The sequence below is a fragment of the Haliotis asinina genome, chromosome 4 (assembly GCF_037392515.1).
Source record: "Haliotis asinina isolate JCU_RB_2024 chromosome 4, JCU_Hal_asi_v2, whole genome shotgun sequence".
Classification (NCBI taxonomy): Eukaryota; Metazoa; Mollusca; class Gastropoda; order Lepetellida; family Haliotidae; genus Haliotis; species Haliotis asinina.
This window is the reverse complement of record NC_090283.1, coordinates 63,821,489-63,837,000: the sequence shown is the minus strand read 5'-3', so window position 1 is coordinate 63,837,000 and position 15,512 is coordinate 63,821,489. Positions and strand designations below refer to the sequence as shown.

The 15,512-nt window shown below is 41.3% G+C and overlaps 1 pseudogene; it reads left to right on the top strand.

The window, feature by feature from the left end:
• Window positions 1–2,923: 2,923 nt before the first annotated feature.
• Window positions 2,924–5,490, top strand: LOC137281090 (uncharacterized; annotated as a pseudogene).
• The last annotated feature ends 10,022 nt before the right edge of the window (window positions 5,491–15,512 follow it).

Genomic DNA, 15,512 nt, shown 5'->3' with positions numbered 1-15,512 from the left:
TATCAATTTCCTGATACAGTTCGCTTTAACTATAATGGTCCAGGGCGAAAATGGGCTGTATTACACTATACATGGTGATAGAGCGAACTGTATTTCTTACATACAAGATATATGATTCACACAATGTATATCCATCAGGGTATCGAACTCTGGGCGACAAGCGAGGAATGAAGCAAAGAAACACGAACACTGATTCATGCGCACGGCTCCTTTTCACATCAACACAACACTTTTACCCCACCCAGCACTCACATACACACATGCGCGCCTGCACACACATTACAACAACAGCGGGCCCTTCTGTGGGGCATGTACAGGTCAAGTCCATGTGATTCAAGCCATCTGTGGTTGTATGGTTATCTGCATGAAGGCTCAATGCCCATGACAGCAAAGCAACACCTCCTAAACTAATGCAAACGATAACGATGGTGTCTTTGGGAAAACGGACAATCATTTTAGAGAGATAGTATATTTGGTACCATGTCTTTACCAGCCACCTTGCTTCAGGCACAGAAAATGGTTGTGGTAGAAGTACGGTAAAGTCTGCAAGATTAGAAACAGCAAAGGGATTTGCTCCAGTTCAAATATAACGAAGTTTGTGACTGAGTGAGTTTAGTTTTACGCCGCACATTTCAGGTACATGGCGGAATATAATGGAAAATAACTACATGACACTGATGTCCTAATCTGGAACCCGGTCTGGTCTTTCAGCAGATCCTGCCGTACTGCAGCGGATCCTGATTACTCATGACAAGGCTGCACAAGCTCCTACGAATAATCAAAATGATGAAATGTATAGACAAATAGGATGACAGAGGTTAGAATTCATAGTGGAAATAGGACTATTGCCTTTGACAAGTAAACATTTTCAATCATTTGGTTCTTCATGAGAATTGAATATCAGGTTGTGTTTTTGCCGAGAAAAATGAACGATGTCAAAACGTTGTTCACAGAAGAGTTTGAACAAAGGGCGACTAAGCTTGCTGTAAGAGGCGACTAACGGGATCTGGTGGTCAGGCTCGCTGACTTGATTGACACGTGTCATCGGTTCCCAGTTGCGCAGATCGATGCTCATGTTGTTGAACACCGCATTGTCTGGTCTAGACTCGATTGTTTACAGACCACCTCCATATACCTGGAATATTGTCGAATGCGGCGTAAATCTAATCCCACTTAGACCTTTACACATTCGTTTTCATCCACTTCTTCATGACCATTGCTTACAGTGATGTGTTTTAATACATCTATAGTATGCTGTACTGTAGTTCTGTTCAAGACTGTATTGCAGCGATGTTTCCATACTTGGCGATGTTTTACACATGTATCCAAGCCCTTCAAGAAATAGTTCTCAAAGTATTCCTTAATCTATAACAAGAAATTCGTCATAGGTTTGAAATGGTTTTAATAAGTTAACCAATGATAAAATTACCGAACAGAAACAAATAGAAATAACAACATTTTAACAAACTTTTTAGATGGCAATTAGGTCACTGTGTCAGGTCGACTCACCTGGCATGAAATACATGTGATGCCTACTGGCACAAGGGGTTATGTCAAAGATATTTTCTGCTTTTTCATGTGTGTTGCATATGCCTCACCTATTAACATCTTACGTGTCTTTCTTTCATGAATTTTATGTTACAGTTGGAAATAGAATATGATACCTAATACCCACAGAAACGTATTGTATTAAATGTCTCAAAATATATAGGTGACATGACCGCCCGAATATCATCAAGACTGGATATTTTTAAAAATGTTAGGGCATGCCGAGAACGTCCCTAATAAGATATGTCCCCTGTGGAATTGTATATAATTGGAGTTGATATCTCTGTCCCCATGCCCGACCCCAACTATCGTCTGCGTCACCCGTCATGGGTTTGCTTTTCAGACGACCCCTTCTTCCTGTTTCTTTTCATAGCGATAGTGAGACTCCATGGTAGCTACATCCGTAATGGTTTCAAAGTTATTATTTTTTGTGTCAGCTATCGTTTATAATGAAGGCATGTCTAATTTCATAACGGGCATTTAAAAGCAATGGGCCATTTGTAATACAATATCACTGCACACTAATTAGCATAAGGCCATGGTCTGTTCCACATAAGTCGCTTCGGACTGGAGAAATTCGCATTGTTCGTTACTGCACTAATCTCCCCTCATGATTAGCGAAGTTCTATTTTCATGTTTCCTATCTCCCTACCGCTGGGACTGAAGTTAGGTCGAAGTTATTTTAACAGATATTTAACACTTTCGCATATCAACTACGTAAACTGTAGTGATGAACTTGAAAAAAAAAACATGTTTTTCCCCATTTCCGACAGTACTACATATTCACACGCGTGTGAACGAGGTTACACACATATGAACGATTTGAAGGGTTCAACAGGAATGATCCTTGAAATTGTGATCACATGACCTTGCTCTCAACCAACCAGCGTTCTGTACGGCTCCACAGTACGAAATTCCTTCGTAGCATTGAATGATGAAACCCGAGTGCCAACACATCTGAGGTGACAGGCTCCACGTATGCAAGAAAATAAGCGGACCCAGAAGGGATCGGATAGGGCCTGAAATTTGGTTAAATGACCATTTTAAACCAAAAGTCACTGGGTTCTGTAATCTGATTAGTTGAAAAACGTGATCAAATGCACTCTCCTACCCAGAGTTCCATGCGGCGAGCCTGTATAGTATCGATCTCTGCCACAGGTCAGAAAGACGTGACAAATTCGTCACATCTTACACAGTTCCGTCAATATAATGTACAAATTTCATAACTGTTTTTTTATGAGTCTACACATCTAATTAAACACCTTTGCTAAAATGGTTCAGTTTCATTGAGAAAACTTGTAACACTATTTCGATTTGAGCAGCGACCCTTTGTTTACATCAGACACCATATAATAGAGGGACGGCCCTCTAGCCGATGCGCAACAACATCAGTGATACGGCTTGTTCTGCGCAGCCTATCCGGAAGCTGGCAAAAACGTTGCGTTCACTTCACTGTCTTCAATCACCGATTTCGCGTATTTCCATTGCAAAGGTAAGATTTGAATATTTTCATGTATTCCCATGCCTATACTTATATTTGCAATCGTGCATCTAAGGTTTATTATGTGCCTTTGTATTTGATGAATACTGCCATGTGGGCTCGTTGTTCTGTGAGAACAATGGCGGAGGTGCAAAATCAGCGAAAGTTCCGATTTTGATTTTCAATAAGGGATACTAATTCTCTACCCAAATACTTAGTTACCGGAGTGTAATGAAAGAAAATACGATGAAGATTGGTTTAGTGACATTAAAAAGTCTGTGGCGATTGCGTCATTCCTTATCTTGACTCCTGAATTACGACGAAATATGATGTTTTTCGAAATATTTTCTCCAAAACACTTAGATTTTCGCACGATTTCACAAGAATAGCTTATTACTAGCATATTTTGAATAAATTTGTGAACATTCACGGTGATTTCATCTTTTGCTTGGTACCTAATTTGTATGGCTACGATCGGTATTTTATTTTTTATGACTTTTGACGTAAACCATATTTTCAGGGTGGACTGAACTTTCCAATAACCATGTAGCAGACGACATAACATTTATTTTGTTCGTTAATATGAGCCGAATATATATTTAAATCACTGTACAAAAGTCTCGTGCACCTAATCGTTTGAAAAAAATGCACGTTTCCATTATTGTTCACTGTAATGATTATCTTTGTGGAAAGGGTCTTTATTTATCATTTAAAAATTCTTAACAATATTGTTATATGTTATCTCTATTCTTACTACTGAAATTCAATTATGATTTGTATTACTATATATTATTTTATTAATATACAAAACCAGCAGTCTGTCTTTTTGCAACAACGAGTGAACAATGAAGTCATTCTTCAACATTTTATTTATGACACTGTTTATATCATAAGTTATCATTTGTTTTGTAGATGCCCAGGAAAAAGAAAGTTGTTATTGGCAGTCGTCGGAAGGGCTATTCAAAGAGAGGTCCGAAACAACAAAGTCTACTTCTTCCGCTCTCTCTGACCATTCCTATTCTTCAGTTCAGTCAACTGTTCTTGATGATTGCAGGTAAGTAATAATGAAAATTGGACATTCAGGCTAGTGGTTTCTTTTAAAAAAGTGAGTGTTAATATTTTGTAGTTATTGGTATTTATATATTTCATTGGTATTTCTGTTTCTTTTTCCTGCAAAAATAAGTTTAACTATCAAGGTAATTGTGTAATCAAATTTAATATTGTTTCTTTTGTTATGTGAAAAAAGGTGCAATGTAAACTATTAAGTACTTTAATCCAGTCTTGAGTAAGTAAGTAGACCATGTTTGAAAGAGCATTTGCAACCAACTATTGCATAATTTTAACAAGTGTTTAGAACAATACAATTTATTTTTTTATTATTAATATTGTGTATCTCCATTTTCAGATCAAGAAATATACTGTGGGACAGAGCGTGGAAGTCCTTCTTCGTTGACCTCAGTGATGGACCTACAGATGACCCATGTCAAGAAGCAACAGACTCTCATGGTTGTTCAGCAGATGATTTTTTTGTTATTTTGGACAAAGTTCACCAGTATCATCCAGAAAACAATGTGGATGAATTTGTTGATGGCGTCCTACGGCACCACAGGTACCAGCAATATTTGAAATTGAAAAAGGAGCTGCTTCAGCATGTAGATGAGCTTGGCAATTTTACAATTGCAAGAAACCAACGTGAAAACATTACAATTGTGCAGTTTTATGACAGTGACTTAGGCTCAGTCCAGCTTTCAGTAGTCATCAAGCCATCCTTTACAGCAACCATATATGCACATCGACGTGACATTGGCCCAAATCATGAATTCTGGATTGGTTTGCCTACATTTTTCTCCACTCATAATGATGTGAAAAAACTTCTATCAAAACTGTCTACATACCATGTTTGTGTTGGCAGTTACGAAGACAGATTTGCAGACATGATTCCGGTTGGTACGGGGATAAGTAAAGGAGCTATTCCAACAATATCTGCCTACCGAGAAGGAGATTTTGGAGCTAACATAAATGGAATTGCTTATACTTCCACCATCAGATCCATGAAGTGTCAGTTCCTGGTGTCTCAGAGAGACCGTTGTAGCCATTGCAGTAAATACAGAGCCACACTCCGAGCAAATGCCAGAAGAGACAGTCTTTCTCCCAAAAACCAGAAACCAAATACATTCAGTCACACGACTCATAAGAACATGTCGAAGAATGAAGTCATAGAAAAGTACCTAATGATGAAAAGTTGTAGAAATTCCATGCAGCTTGAAATGGGTCGTTTAAGAAAAACCATATCCAAGAATATTACTCAGAAAGGTCTTAACATAAGTGCTTCGTCTAACTCAGACTTTCAGAAACTCTTGATGGAACACTCGGATGAAGTATCTCATAATTACCCTGATGAAACGTCTATTCAGAGACTTTTCTGGGAGCAGCAGAAAAAATACAGTGAACTCAAAGACTAACGCGCAATGAGATGGCATCCGATGGTAATAAAATGGTGTCTCTATATGCGAAGTAGAAGTCGAAAGGCTTATGACATTGCTGGCAAGTCAGGCTTCATATCCTTACCAAGCAAAAGGACATTGTATGATTATTCCCATGCTCTTCCAAGTTCACTTGGCTTTGATTCCAGGTATTCAAAACATTTAAAAGGAGAAGCCAAGTCACTTGGAATGTTAGACATTGAGGCAAAATCCTATGTTGGCATTCTTCAGGATGAAGTAAAAGTGCCTGAAGGTCTGGTATATGACAAAAACACTGGAGAACTGGTTGGTTATGTTGATCTTGACAGAGTTGGCAATGATTTGCTCTGTTTAGAGGAGGTTATTACAGGCAGTAAACCTCAACTAGCAAATACAATGTTAGTCCTCATGATCCGTGGTATTGTGACAGATTTGAAATACCCATATGCAGCATTTGCCACTAGGGGTGTAAGTGCCGATTACCTATTTCCTATACTTTGGGGAGCTGTTATTAATTTGCAAACAATTGGATTGAAGCCGCTTTTTATGACCTGTGACGGAGCTTCACCCAACCGAAGGTTCTTCAGCATTCACGAAGTACCATAGGTGAATAATTTCTATTGGACGTGGAATCCCTACTGTCATCCACGCAGGAAACTTTACTTCATTTCAGATGTTCCTCATCTTATCAAGACCACCAGAAACTGTTTTTCGAATTCAGGATCCCACAAAATGACCAGAGATCTGTGGAAGAATGGCCGTGACATCAGTTGGATTCATATTTTAAGGTTGTATGAAGAACATGTAGAAAACGGTTTGTTTTGCAAGACATACAAGCTTACTAGAGACCATGTAGATTTGTCACCATACACAGCCATGAAAGTCAACCTGGCAGCACAGATATTTAGCAGCTCTGTTGCAAATGCTATGGAGGAACTATATGGGGACCCAGTCAAAGAAACTGTGAACCTAATTAGGCATATGAACCGATTTTTTTTATTGTCTCAACACAAGGAGTTTGCAGGAAGGAAACAGAACCCGGAACAGTGACAAACAAGAGTACCGAAGTATTCACGACCCCAGACTGGATTATCTTGTTAATGACTTCTTGAACTTTTTCAAGGCCTGGGAAGTTAGTGTTATGCAACGGCCTGGGCAATTTACTTCCACCCAAAGGATGCTCAGTCATCAAACATTGAAAGGACTTAGAATATCTGTATATTCCATAGTAGAGTGTGTGCGATTCATGCTTGCTGTAGGTGCAGAATTTGTTCTAACTCACCGATTTAATCAGGACCCTCTAGAAGAACAGTTTGGACAATTTAGACATAAAGGAGGCTCAAATGACAATCCATCAGTTTATGCTGTCAAACAGAACTTTTCACAGATAAAGGTCATTGGTTCATCTGTGCTCCAACCAATACGTGGCAACATATCCAACAAGGGGCCACACCCTACCATGACAGTTGATGATACAGCACTCCCTAGGCGCAAACAGAAGCGTGTGTAATGTGTTTTACTTTAGTAATAAAAGGATAGACAAATGTATAATTTCAACACTCCATCTCCCATACCACTGGCGTACCGCTCAGTAAAAGTATCTGTTGTAATTGTGGCACTGTAACTTGAATTTGTTGACTCTTATATAGGAAGAACACAACACCAGACTGAAGGTTGAATTGTTACATAGTAATAATATGTAATTTATTTTATTGTTCATTTTTGAACAGATCATTGTATTATTTTATTACATGTTGCACCTGGATTTTCATGTGTGTGCAAAATGTATACATACAAGCTTATTACATATCAATGATATGTACCTTACTTTATTTCATTGTTCATTTCATTGTATTATATGGTCTCTGTTTACATGGGCTGTACGACTCCACGTGCTGTCATCGAAGCCTAATGGATAGCAAACGATGCAGCCGGTTTGAAATATAAATATGTATTGTCAAACCGTACTGACGCAGTAGTAGAAAAATAATTTCGTAACAGTGTAAAACATTATGAAAACCTAATCGCTTACCTTATGCCAGTCTCAGCATATTAATGAATGTGCGCATTTGTTTACAAACAAGAGAAAAGTCCGGTCACGTGATATGCAAATTAGCCTATGGCAGTAATGTTATGCTAAGTCATCGCTGCGCTGGAATGTTGATCAAATGTATTTGAAAACCGTTTGGTTTACACTTTTGTTTTCAACATCGATACACATCATGTGATGGCCAATTTCCGGCTGACGACGTCGGTTCCAAGTGCATTTCCGTGCTTCAAATACTCAATAACACCCGGAAATTGACCAACACATGATGTTTATCTCCTAAATGAAACTCGAATGTGCACGATGGACACAGTAGCTACCCGTGACGATCTGGGTTAGAATTGATCTTCAGTAACCTATGCGGAGCACCTTTATAATTTAGCACAACAATTTCTCGTGAGGACGTTCTCAGCCGTAGGCTACACGTCAATGAGACAGGCAGTTAACCAGTTTGTGAGAACCCGTCGGATGTGAACCCACGACCCTCGGATTGTTAGCCCGAAGGCTAACCAACTGCTACATCCACATTGTTGCACAATGTGCAAATTTAGCCAGTCATTCCTGTGGCGTCACGGAAATGAACGGAAAGAGTCGAATTGGTTGCGGACAATTACGAAGGTTACGGGTAGACTTGGTGTCTACTTGTCAATCTACTGACGGTTGCTGAACGGCCCCAATATCATCTGGCACAATCGTCCTATTCCGTAATCTACAAGATACCATGTTGTGTGGAATGAACCGATATGGTTCGAACTGAAAACGGTTGTTGACATCAGGCGTCAGACGTCGATTTCACGGTACATGCATGAATGACGTGCTTGTGAATCATTGTGTGCATTCGTGACAGAAAAGTGTTTTAGGATAATGTGGATCGCACTATAAGGAATGAGTGAGTTAGACATGGCATGTCTAGTGACGGCACGAGGATGAGTTAGACTTCGAATCATTACTGAAAATATGTAGATCTAGAGGTGAAAGTGGCCGGAGTGCAAGTTCGAGGCCGATTTTCATTAGCCCAAAATTTCTACATTAAAACATTTCATCGTTTATTTAACTTTTGACGTTTTTGGTCTCCCGTTTGTTTTTTTTAACAAAGTATTAAAAATGGAAGAGGAAAACAACTGGTACACGTTCTTGAAAAAACGCCCTACGACGCCGGCATAGCAACAAGGTCGTCAAGTTCAGCGAGTGCGTATAAGCTCCGGTCACTGATGTTTCATCTCTACCAGCCACTATATTGGATTAGGTCCGTTATCCTAAACCCAAACCACCAACCCTAACCCTAACCCTAACCCTAAATCCTTGACATAATTCTAATTAATAGAATACGTTGACCGAGCCGGCACGAAAATTGCTGATGTGTCCAGTCCTGTGCATTCTTACCGCTTCGAAAAATAAATAAGAATAAACTCCATTTCAGTGTAATGGTGCAAATTACTGAATGATAAAGATATATATGTACATTAGTTTACATTTATAATTCATTTGATCCAAATAGTTACGTTTGAAACCGAAATATAAAATATATTTAGATTATTTAAATTGCTCAAAACTGTGAATAATAGAATATGGCAAAAGTGACCAATGTAAGTCATTCTTACTAATTTTTTAAAAATACAAAATATATATATGCACAAAATGTAACACCTCAGCACCTCTTAAGGCAAAGAAATATGAGCATGTTAGTGTTCATTACGAATAAAACTGGTGCTTGCCAAAAACTGCGCATCCGCCTGTGAACTACTACTGGAAACTCCGTGGCTTTTCCTAGTTTCGAGTATTGATACAAAAAATCATACTCACTCCATAACGCACTCAAAATTATAACCCTGATATCACTAAAAAGGCCAATGGGATTAATACTATTAGACTTTTTGACGTACATTGCGTGACTTAAAAATATGCTTAAGATCAATGTCTAATGTTACTATATCTCACGAGTGATATATAGTTTCGTCTTTCACAGCTCGAATGTTTATCACGAACGGCGTAGTGTCTTGTCATGCTTCGTGTAAGACCGTAGTGCCTTATTTCAATTTTCAGTTTTCATCACCTACTCTGACATCATCATCATCATCATCATCATCGTCGTCGTCGTCGTCTCTCTGTTAGTGCTTTGATAATATAAGCACTATTATTACTTAGAATCGCTGTTACACAAGGTTCTACATAACCACTTGACCAGGAAACTCCACAGATCCACCGTGACCTGGTACCTATTGTTGGGAAATCGTTTTACATAAACTGACGTCTCACAAAATAAACACTGACGATGATTTGTGACAAACACCGACCGTTCCTCCTTGGCGTGCGACTCTTGATAGTGATACCTGTGTGTATATATAATCTTGTGATCTATTCAGTAAATACGCTGAATATCTGGGTGAACCTTTGCAGAAAAAGATCACGGCGTGTTACATAGCGTAAATATCCTAAATACAAACATGACCTGGTTCAGTGCTCGCTAATGCTTCAGATGTGTAACTTTGAATACTGCTGGTGGTAGTGGTAGTGGTAGTGGTAGTGGTAGTGGTAGTGGTAGTAGTAGTAGGAGGAGGAGGAGTAGAAGTAGGAGTAGGAGTAAGAGGAGGAGGAGGAGTAGCAACAGAAGTGGAAGTAGTGGTAGGAGGAGAAGTAGTGAAGGAGGAGGTGGTAGTAGTAGTAGAGGCACAAGAGGAGGAGAAGGAGGAGTTGTAGTAGTAGAGGAGGAGGAGGTAGTAGCAGCAGCAGTAGTAGCAGCAGTAGTAGCAGCAGTAGTAGTAGAGGGGGAGGTAGAGGTAGCAGTAGCAGCAGCAGCAGTAGTAGTAGAGGGGGAAGTAGTAGTAGTAGCAGCAGCAGCAGCAGTATTAGCAGTAGCAGCACCAGTAGTAGTAGTAGTGGAGGAGGTGGTAGTAGTAGCAGCAGCAGCAGTAGTATTAGCAGTAGCAGCAGCAGTAGTAGAGGGGGAAGTAGTGGTAGTAGTAGTAGCAGCAGCAGCATTAGTAGTAGAGGGGGAAGTAGTGGTATTAGCAGTAGCAGCAGCAGCAGTAGTAGTAGAGGGGGAAGTAGTAGTAGTAGCAGCAGCAGCAGTAGTAGTAGAGGGGGAAGTAGTAGTAGTAGCAGCAGCAGCAGTATTAGCAGTAGCAGCAGCAGTAGTAGTAGTAGTGGAGGAGGTGGTAGTAGTAGCAGCAGCAGCAGTAGTATTAGCAGTAGCAGCAGCAGTAGTAGAGGGGGAAGTAGTGGTAGTAGTAGTAGCAGCAGCAGCAGCAGTATTAGCAGTAGCAACAGCAGTAGTAGTAGTAGTGGAGGTAGTGGTAGTAGTAGTAGCAGCAGCAGCAGTATTAGCAGTAGCAGCAGCAGTAGTAGTAGTAGTGGAGGAGGAGGTAGCAGTAGCAGCAGCAGCAGTAGTAGTAGAGGGGGGAGTAGTGGTAGTAGTAGTAGCAGCAGCAGCAGTATTAGCAGTAGCAGCAGCAGTAGTAGTAGTAGTGGAGGAGGAGGTAGCAGTAGCAGCAGCAGCAGTAGTAGTAGAGGGGGAAGTAGTGGTAGTAGTAGTAGCAGCAGCAGCAGCAGTATTAGCAGTAGCAGCAGCAGTAGTAGCAGCAGTAGTAGTAGTAGTAGAGGGGGAAGTAGTGGTAGTAGTAGTAGCAGCAGCAGTAGTATTAGCAGTAGCAGCAGCAGCAGTAGTATTAGCAGTAGCAGCAGCAGTAGTAGTAGTAGAGGGGGAAGTAGTGGTAGTAGTAGTAGCAGCAGCAGCAGTATTAGCAGTAGCAGCAGCAGTAGTAGTAGTAGTGGAGGAGGTGGTAGTAGTAGCAGCAGCAGTAGTATTAGCAGTAGCAGCAGCAGCAGTAGTATTAGCAGTAGCAGCAGCAGCAGTAGTAGTAGAGGGGGAAGTAGTGGTAGTAGTAGTAGCAGCAGCAGCAGCAGTATTAGCAGTAGCAGCAGCAGTAGTAGTAGTAGTGGAGGAGGTGGTAGTAGTAGCAGCAGCAGCAGTAGTATTAGCAGTAGTAGCAGCAGTAGTAGTAGTAGTGGAGGAGGTGGTAGTAGTAGTAGCAGCAGCAGCAGTAGTAGAGGGGGAAGTAGTGGTAGTAGTAGTAGCAGCAGCAGCAGCAGTATTAGCAGTAGCAGCAGCAGTAGTAGTAGTAGTGGAGGAGGTGGTAGTAGTAGTAGCAGCAGCAGTAGTATTAGCAGTAGCAGCAGCAGTAGTAGTAGTAGTGGAGGAGGAGGTAGCAGTAGCAGCAGCAGCAGTGGTAGTAGTAGAGGGGGAAGTAGTGGTAGTAGTAGTAGCAGCAGCAGCAGCAGTATTAGCAGTAGCAGCAGCAGTAGTAGTAGTAGTGGAGGAGGTGGTAGTAGTAGTAGCAGCAGCAGTAGTATTAGCAGTAGCAGCAGCAGCAGTAGTAGTAGAGGGGGAAGTAGTGGTAGTAGTAGTAGCAGCAGCAGCAGTATTAGCAGTAGCAGCAGCAGTAGTAGTAGTAGTGGAGGAGGTGGTAGTAGTAGCAGCAGCAGCAGTAGTATTAGCAGTAGCAGCAGCAGCAGTAGTAGAGGGGGAAGTAGTGGTAGTAGTAGTAGCAGCAGCAGCAGCAGTATTAGCAGTAGCAGCAGCAGTAGTAGTAGTAGTGGAGGAGGTGGTAGTAGTAGCAGCAGCAGCAGTAGTATTAGCAGTAGCAGCAGCAGCAGTAGTAGAGGGGGAAGTAGTGGTAGTAGTAGTAGCAGCAGCAGCAGCAGTATTAGCAGTAGCAGCAGCAGTAGTAGTAGTAGTGGAGGAGGTGGTAGTAGTAGCAGCAGCAGCAGTAGTATTAGCAGTAGCAGCAGCAGTAGTAGTAGAGGGGGAAGTAGTGGTAGTAGTAGTAGCAGTAGCAGCAGCAGTAGTAGTAGTAGTGGAGGAGGAGGTAGTAGTAGCAGCAGCAGTGGTAGTAGTAGAGGGGGAAGTAGTGGTAGTAGTAGTAGCAGCAGCAGCAGCAGTATTAGCAGTAGCAGCAGCAGTAGTAGTAGTAGTGGAGGAGGTGGTAGCAGTAGCAGCAGCAGCAGTAGTATTAGCAGTAGCAGCAGCAGCAGTAGTAGTAGAGGGGGAAGTAGTGGTAGTAGTAGTAGCAGCAGCAGCAGCAGTATTAGCAGTAGCAGCAGCAGTAGTAGTAGTAGTGGAGGAGGTGGTAGCAGTAGCAGCAGCAGCAGTATTAGCAGTAGCAGCAGCAGTAGTAGAGGGGGAAGTAGTGGTAGTAGTAGTAGCAGCAGCAGCAGCAGTATTAGCAGTAGCAGCAGCAGTAGTAGTAGTAGTGGAGGAGGTGGTAGTAGTAGCAGCAGCAGCAGTAGTATTAGCAGTAGCAGCAGCAGTAGTAGTAGTAGTGGAGGAGGTGGTAGTAGTAGTAGCAGCAGCAGTAGTAGTAGAGGGGGAAGTAGTGGTAGTAGTAGTAGCAGCAGCAGCAGCAGTATTAGCAGTAGCAGCAGCAGTAGTAGTAGTAGTGGAGGAGGTGATAGTAGTAGCAGCAGCAGCAGTAGTATTAGCAGTAGCAGCAGCAGTAGTAGTAGTAGTGGAGGAGGTGGTAGTAGTAGTAGCAGCAGCAGTAGTAGTAGAGGGGGAAGTAGTGGTAGTAGTAGTAGCAGCAGCAGCAGCAGTATTAGCAGTAGCAGCAGCAGTAGTAGTAGTAGTGGAGGAGGTGGTAGTAGTAGTAGCAGCAGCAGTAGTGTTAGCAGTAGCAGCAGCAGTAGTAGTAGTAGTGGAGGAGGAGGTAGCAGTAGCAGCAGCAGCAGTAGTAGTAGAGGGGGAAGTAGTGGTAGTAGTAGTAGCAGCAGCAGCAGCAGCAGTAGTAGCAGTAGCAGCAGTAGTAGTAGTAGTAGTGGAGGTAGTGGTAGTAGTAGTAGCAGCAGCAGCAGTATTAGCAGTAGCAGCAGCAGTGGTAGTAGTAGTGGAGGAGGTGGTAGTAGTAGTAGCAGCAGCAGCAGTTTTAGCAGTAGCAGCAGCAGTGGTAGTAGTGGTGGAGGTAGTGGTAGTAGTAGTAGCAGCAGCAGCAGTATTAGCAGTAGCAGCAGCAGTGGTAGTAGTAGTAGTGGAGGAGGTGGTAGTAGTAGCAGCAGCTGAAGAAGAAGTCGCGAAGTACAACAACAAAGAAAAACAAAGTTCAGATCAGTTTCATATATCAGAAATATGGAATATGGACGAGCTTTCTGTTTGACACATATTAGATGAGGCTGTGCAGTAAACGCGTTTGTGACAAGTAGACGGGGCAGGGAATGTAGACGAATATACTTGGTTGCTACAGGTATATGAGGTAGATTGGGCATTATGCGCGTGTAATACACGCTGTCCGTGGCGTGAACTCAATGGCGCGTCTGCTTTACACGTGTCGCACGAGGAAATTGACTTTGTCAAGTTGTAGGCAACAATGTGTTCCACTCTTTTTCCAAATGGAATGTTCTGGAGGGCCTTCCCATATATGCAAACTGGGGTCATTTGTCAGGTCGTGGTTCATCTAATACTGGTTCATCAGTATATCATTTGATCGAAAGGAGCATGTTGAAAACCCTTGAACATCTATGAGCATATTGTGTGATAAACACTGTATACTGAGAGACAGTTACAAGCATGCACAGGTTCTTAAAAGTAGGTGATATAAAGCACGTAAGCATATATAAGTAACACAAAACAGGAGATGTCTGTCATGATGTCAGTTCTTTTTTCTCTGTTGTTTTGATATTTATGATTTTTCTATTTGTTTTAGTTCATGTGGGTATGAATATAAAAAACGATCAACAAATTGTATGAACCCCAGAATGGGATTCAAAGGTTTGCGCATCCAGTCCTGAACCAATCCAAATACACAGCCAGTCCTTATATGTTTTTGAGAAACAAATGCAAGGTCTAATCGCGTTTGAGGTATTAAAAACAATTAGATAAGTGGACAAAAATAAAGAGATTGATCGATCATCGGTGAGCCATGTTCTAAAGACGCAACGCGTGTCAAGAAGCAGAAGAACTGCACCTGTCATATTGTAACTAACAAATATACCAGGGATAAGGCAAACAACTTTGAGGGAAACAACCACATTCAAAAATTACTTCCAGTGAATGTGACGAGTCTGACGATACTGTCCTTGAGATGTGAAGCACACATTTGAGAAACCGGGGCGAGTGAGTATGTGCATTAAGATTTGTTGTTTCATTCTTTCTCGGTCGTTGACCTCGAAAGGGGCTTTAGCAGATGAATATGTATGAATTCCACTTAAGTTTCCTTTTCCCTTTTTTTAAAAAATAAAGTTCTTTGTCAAAAGAGGAGGGCGTGTAGAACAGGCTTGGGTTAAAAGGGAGGGTTAAAATTAGTCATCGAGCGCATGTGTTGAACGCGGTTTATTTTACATAGAAAATGTACACAGTATAGTTTGTTTGTTTCTGGTTGTTTTTGTTTGTTTGTTTGTTTTTTATTTATTTATTTAAATTTTTTATCTTTTGATAATTTACATTTTTCTAAACCTATTTCCTAATTTATGCAGTTATAGATTGGCGCAGTGTGCAGAAAGTGAATTCGCCATGAAGTATTAAAAACCTGTGTTACCTAAAGTCTTCCAGCCTGTTAGTGTCGCTCGATAGCTTCCTTTAAAACGAGTTTGAACGCGACGGTGACTGATACATGCTGGATATGTTGTTACGAACTTAAATATGCTTCACTCAAACTGGAGTGGGGCGATGTAGTTCAAGTGTTTGATCGAAACGTGGAAGATCAATGGTTCGATTCCCACATGCGCACATGCTTGAGCCGATTTCCACTGTTAGAAGAGGTGATATTGCTTGAATGTTGCTAAAATTGGCGTGAAACCTACACTCACTGACACTGGAGAGAAACAAGCTGGGTCATATTTTTGTATAAATGAAAATATTTTATTAGTCATGTATGTGGATGCAAGACACAAAAATCCTCAACTCGCACCAAAAGTTTATTCTATAGTCACAGTCATCATTTCTTTCCTTTGGCTTGGTGAGGTTCAGAAAACTACAAAGCAAAAATAA